This window comes from Herpailurus yagouaroundi, unplaced genomic scaffold, assembly GCF_014898765.1.
Source record: "Herpailurus yagouaroundi ecotype Mexico unplaced genomic scaffold, PumYag 250, whole genome shotgun sequence".
Lineage (NCBI taxonomy): Eukaryota > Metazoa > Chordata > Mammalia > Carnivora > Felidae > Herpailurus > Herpailurus yagouaroundi.
In genome coordinates, this window is record NW_024412467.1 from 4,629,813 (window position 1) to 4,636,581 (window position 6,769).

Genomic DNA, 6,769 nt, shown 5'->3' on the forward strand with positions numbered 1-6,769 from the left:
TATAAATGTGGAAGCACGAATAAAAATATAGTGCTTTTAGAATGTGTTTGCTGGGCACCTGGATGGCTCAGTCAGCCGAGTGTCCAACTCTTGATTTTGGCTCAGGTCATGATCTCACAGTTCGTGTGTTTGAGCCCCACTTTGGGCTCCTTGCACAGACAGTGCAGAGCCTGCTTGGGATTCTCTCTCCCTCTCTCTCTCTCTGCCCCTCCCTGCTCATGCTCTTTCTCAAGATAAATAAAAACAACCAAACTTAAAAAAATGTGTTTGTATGTAAGTGACCAACAGCTTAATATAGACTGTTATTTACATAGGATGTTATTTATGAACCTCATGGTAACCACAAACCAAAAACCTATGATACACACACACACACACACACACACACACACACACACACACACACACGAATCCCAGCATGACAGTAAATAAAGTCATAAATCACAAGGGAAGAGAGCAAAATAAAGGAATAGAGAGGCATTGAAAAACAACCAGAAAACAATTAACAAAATGGAAATAAGCACATACCTACCAATGATTATTTTAAATGTAAATAGACTAAATATTCCAATCAAGAGACATAGAATGATGGCATTAACAACAGCAACAGGGGTGTGCAGGTGGTGCAGTTGCTTAACTGTCTGACTCCTGATTTCACCTCAGGTCATGATGTCATGGTTTGTGAGTTTGAGGCCCATAGCAGGCTCTATGCTGATGGTGTAGAGCCTGCTTAGGATTCTCTCCCTCTTGCTGCCCCTCCCCTACTCAGGCTGTCTCTCTCTCTCTCTCTCTCTCTCTCTCTCTCTCTCAATGTAAGTAAATAAACTTTAAACAACAACAACAACACAATTACGTCTGTCTCTCACCTGCCCACAAGAACCTCAATGCAGACCTAAACACATACAAACTGAAAGTGATGGATGGAAAAAAGATAATTCATGCAAATGGAAGTAAAACAATAACAAAAAGCCAGGGTAGCAATACTTACACCAGACAAAACAGACTTTAAAACAAAGACTGTAATAAGAGACAAAGAAGGGCATTACATAATGATAAAGGGATGAATCCAACAAGAGGATATAATAATTGTAAAATATCTCTGCAACAAACAGAGGAACACCTAAATATATAAAGCAAATATTAACAGACAAAAGGAAAAAATTGACAATAATACAATAATAGTAGAGGACTTTAATATGCCACGTATATCAATGGATAGATCATCCAGACAGAAAACCAATAAGGAAACAGTGGCTTTGAATGACACGCACTGGACTAGATGGGCTTAACAGACATATACAGAACATTCCATCTCAAAACAGCAGAATAAACATTTTTTTTCAAATGCACATGGAATGGTCTACAGGATAGCTCACATGTTAGGCCACAAAAAATGTCTCAATAAATTTAAGAAGACTGAAATCATAGTAAGCATCTTTTCTGACCACCACAGAATGCAGCCAGAAGTCAATTATAAGGAAAAATCTGGAAAAAGAACATGAACACATGGACACTAAACAACATGCTACTAAAATCCAGTGGGTCAGGTCATGTGGCCCGTGGGTTGGACTAATGGTATCCTTGCAGTGGTGGCAGCTCCAGAACCAAGTCATGGTGGCCGGAGTCATGGCAGGACAGACATTTAGAAAGTTTCTTCCCCTATTTGACTGAGTTTTAGTTGAAAGGAGTGCAGCCAAACTGTAACCAAAGGAGGCATTATGCTTCCAAAAAATCCCCAAGAAACTAGTGCAACCAGACACAGTAGCTGTTGGATCAGGCTCTAAAGGAAAGGGTGGAGAGATTCACCCAGTTAGTGTGAAAGTTGGAATTTGAGTTCTTCTCCCAGAATATGGAGGCACCAAAGTAGTTCTAGATGATGAGGATTATTTCTTATTTAGAGATGGTGACATTCTCAGAAAGTATGTAGACTGAAATAAATCATTACTGAAATGGCATCATGTGAAGATGCCCATTGCAGTGGAGCTGTGAAATCTTTCATAATGTAAATAATTTTCATGTATTTCTTTTTATTTTTTTTAATGTTTTTATTTATTTTTGAGACAGAGAGAGACAGAGCATAAGCAGGGGAGGGGCAGAGAGAGAGGGAGACACAGAACCTGAAGCAGGCACCAGGCTCTGAGCTGTCAGCACAGAGCCCAACGCGGGGCTCAAACTCATGGACTGTGAGATCATGACCTGAGCTGAAGTCGGACGCTTAACCAACTGAGCCACCTAGGTGCCCCTCATGTATTTCTTTTATAATAAACTAATGGTATCATAAATGAATAAAGAAATACATACATACATGCATACATACATACCAGTGGGTCAATGAATAAATCAAAGAGGGAATTAAAAAAAATACCTGAAGATAAATGAAAATGGAAACACAATGTTTCCAAATCTTTGGGATATAGCTAATGCTGTTCTAAGAGGAAAGTTTATAGTAACAGAGGCATATCTCAAGAAGCAAGAAAAATCTCAGATAAACAATCAAACCAACAAACCCTATGCCTAAGGAACTAGGAAAAAGCACAAACAAAGCCCAAAGTTAGTAGAAAGAAGGAGATGACCAAGATTGGAGCAGAAATAAATGAAACAGACTAAAAAGGTAATAGAAAAGATCAATGAAAAAACTAAGAGCTAATTCTTTGAAAAAATAAACAAAATTGATAAACCTTTAGCCAAACTCATCCAAACAATAACAACAACAACAAAATAAAAACAAAAACAAAAACAAAAAAACAAAAAACCTGAGAGGACTCAAATAAGAAATGAAAGAAGAGAAGTTATAAGCAATACCACAGAAATACAAAGGATTATAAGAGACTATAGTGAAACATTATATGCCAACAAATTGAACAACTTAGAAGAAATGGATAAATTGGTAGAAAAATACAATCTTCTAAGACTAAATCTGGAAGAAACAGAAAATATGACATTCTGATTACCAGTAACAAAATTAAGTCAATAATGAAAAATCAGCAAGCAAACAAAAAAAGTCCAGGATCACAAAGCTTCACAGGTGAATCCTACCAAACATATAAGAGTTAATACTTACCCTTCTCAAACTACTCTAAAAAACAGAAGAGGAAGGGATTCATTCATTTGAATTCTTCAAATTCATTCTACAAGGCCAGCATTACCCTGATACCAAAACCAAAGACACTACAAAAAAAAAAAAAAAAAAGAAATAAGAACATTACAGACCAATATCCCTGATGAACACTGATGTAACAATCCTCAATAAAATATTAACAGACCAAATTCAACAGTACATTAAAGGGATCATTTACCACAACCAAATGGGATTTATTACAGAGATTCAAGAATGGTTCAATATCCACAAATCAATGTGATATGACGCATGAACAAAATGAAGGATAAAAACTATAACATCATCTCAATAGATGCAGAAAAAGCATTTGATAAAATTCTATATCCATTCCTGATTTTTAAAAAAACCCTCAAAAAAAGTGGTTTAGAGGGAACATACCTCAACATAATAAAGGCCATATTTGATAAATGAACAGCTAACGTCATACTCAATGTTGAAAACGTGAGAGCTTTCCCCTTAAAATCAGAAACAAGACAAGAATGTCCACTCTCTCTGCTGTTAGTCATCACAGAATTGAAAGCCCTAGCCACAACAATCAGACAGTAAGAAGAAACAAAAGGCATCCAAATTGGAATGGAAGAAGTTAAAGTGTCACTACTTGCAGATGACCTGATAGTATATACAGAAAACTCCAAAAACTCCAACAAAAAACTATTAGAATAAATGAATTCAGTTAAGTTTCAGGATACAAAATTAATATACAGAAATCAGTTGCATTTCTATACACTAACAGTGAAGTCGCAAGAAGAGAAATTAAGAAAACAACCACATTTTACAAGTGGACCAAAAAGAATAATTCTAGGAATAAATTTAACCAAGAAGGTGAGAGACTTGTACTCTGAAAACCGTAAGACATTGATGAAAGGAAATGAAGGCAACAAAAATAAAAGGAAAGATACACCATGTGCATGGATTGGAAGAATATTGTTAAAATGTCTATACTAACTGAAGGAATCTACAGACTTAGTGCAATCTCTGTCAAAATACTAATAGTATTGGGGCGCCTGGGTGGCGCAGTCGGTTAAGCGTCCGACTTCAGCCAGGTCACGATCTCGCGGTCCGTGAGTTTGAGCCCCGCGTCAGGCTCTGGGCTGATGGCTCAGAGCCTAGAGCCTGTTTCCGATTCTGTGTCTTCCTCTCTCTCTGCCCCTCCCCTGTTCATGCTCTGTCTCTCTCTGTCCCAAAAATAAATAAACGTTGAAAAAATAAATAAATAAATAAATAAAACACTAATAGTATTTTTCACAGAACTAGAATAATTCTAACATTTGTATTGAACCACAAATGACCCTGAATAGCCAAACAATCTTGAGAAAGATGAACAAAGCTGGAGATATCCCAATTCCAAATTCCAAACCATACTATAAAGTTATAGTAATCAAAACAGTCTGGTACTGGCATAAAAACAGACACATAAATCAATGAAACAGAATAGGGAGCCCAGAAGTATCCTCATGCTTACATGGTCAATTAATCCACGACAAGAAAGTCAAGAATATGGAATGGGGAAAAGAAAATCTCCTCAATAAATGGCATCAGAAAAACCAGACAGCTACATGTAAAGGAATGAAAGTGAACCCCTTTCTTATGTTATACACAAAAATAAACTCAAAATGGATTAAAGACCTAAATGTAAGACCTGAAACCATAAAACTCCTGAAAGAAAGCAGAGGCAGTACATAAACTTTTGGACATCTCTTAGCAATATTTTTCTGGATCTGGCTCCTCAGGCAAGAGAAACAAAAGCAAAGATAAACAAATGAGACTACATCAAACTAAAAAGGTTCCGCACAATGAGGAAACCATCAATAAAACAAAAAGACAACCTACTGAATAGAAGATCTTTGCAAATAACATATCTGAGAAGGGTTAATATTCAAAGTATATAAAGAACACATACAACTCAACACTAAAAAACAAAACAATCTGATTAAAAAGAGAACAGAGGACCTGAATAAAAATTTTTCCAAAGACGTACAGTTAACTAATAGACACATGAAAAGATGCTCAACATCACTCATCAGTAGGGAAATGGGAATCCAATCACAATGAGCTGTCACCTCGCACCTGTCAGGATGACCAGTATCAAAAAGACAAGAAATAACAAGCATTGCCAAGGACGTGGAGAAAAAGCAACCCTTGTGCATTGTTGGTTTGAAATGTTCATTGTTACAGCCACTACAGAAAATGGAATGGAGGTTGCTCAATAAATTAAAAACAGAAATATCATACGATCCACTAATTCCATTACTAGGTATTTACCTGAAAAAAACTGAAAACGCTAATTTGAAAAAATACATGCATCCCTGTGCATATTGTACCATTATTTGTAGTAACCAAAATATAGAACCAGCCGAAATGTCCATCAGTGAGTGAATGGATAAAGAAGAGGTGGGGTATATATACAATGGAATATTACTCCGCCATAAAGCAATCCTACCATTTGGAACGACACGGATGGAGCTAGAGGGCATTATGCTAAGTGAAATAAGTCAGCCAGAGAAAGACAGATACCACATGATTTCACTCATATGTGTAATTTAAGAAACAAAAATGAACAAACAGAAACCGACTCATAAATACAGAGTACAAAGTGGTGAATGCTAGGAGTGGGGGGTGGTGGTGCGGTGGAGGGGATGGGCAAAACAGGTGAAGGGGATTAAGAGGTACAAACTTCCAGTTAGAAAATAAGTAAGTCCCTGGATAAAAAGTACAGCATAGGAAATACAGTCAATAATATTGTAATTACTCTATAAGGTGGCAGATGTTAACTACACTTATCATGGTGAGCATTTTGTAATGCATATAATTGCTGAATCACTATGTTGTATACCTGAACGAATATTATATGTTGACTATACTTGTTTCTAATTTAAAAAAAAAGAAATAAAAACTCTGTATTGACCTTAGCGTGAATTATGGGTGTTCTTTAGAGGGTGTCTTTTGTCATTTCCTCACTCACAAACTTCTCAAATCCCCACCCTGTCATTTGACTTAGGACCAATATATCACAACGGTCGCTAAATCCATCTGCTGGTTTATTTAGAACACCGGCAGATTTTAATGACATAGTTAAGAAAGCATTTTTAAAAGCAATACCTGCTCTCAATTTCCCCAAATCTCTTGAATGCATTACCATTACAAATGCAAAAAATATATACCTACGTTAGAAAAAAAAATAACACAGATACAAACTAGATGTCCTCCGATTATCCTTATTCTTTTTTCTTTAAGTGAGATCGAGCCCCACAGTGGGCTCTGAACTGACAGTGCAGAGCCTGCTTGAGATTTTCTCTCTCTCCCTCTCTCTCCCTGCCCCTCTCCTGCTCACACACACACACACACACTCTCTCTCTCTCTCTCTCTCTCTCTCTCTCTCTCTCTCTCTCTCAAAATAAATACACATTTAAAAAAAGAACGTGGTCAGACTAAACATTTATTTATAATTTATTTATAATTTATATTTCTTATAAAAAATGAGGCAAATGAAAAACCAAGGCATTATGATTTCATAGTAGATCATGTGCCCCAGTGTGTGTGGCAGAAAAATGACAGCCTGAGTTCCTTGACACTCTTCCTTTGGAGAGGAGTGTCCCCACCCCACCAGCTCTGGCCAATGGAGTATAACATAAGTGATGTGAGGCCAGTTCC

General features: G+C 36.8%; 1 pseudogene; it reads left to right on the top strand.

The window, feature by feature from the left end:
* Nucleotides 1–1,445: 1,445 nt before the first annotated feature.
* LOC121020636 (10 kDa heat shock protein, mitochondrial-like) lies at nucleotides 1,446–2,008 on the top strand (annotated as a pseudogene).
* Nucleotides 2,009–6,769: the final 4,761 nt, after the last annotated feature.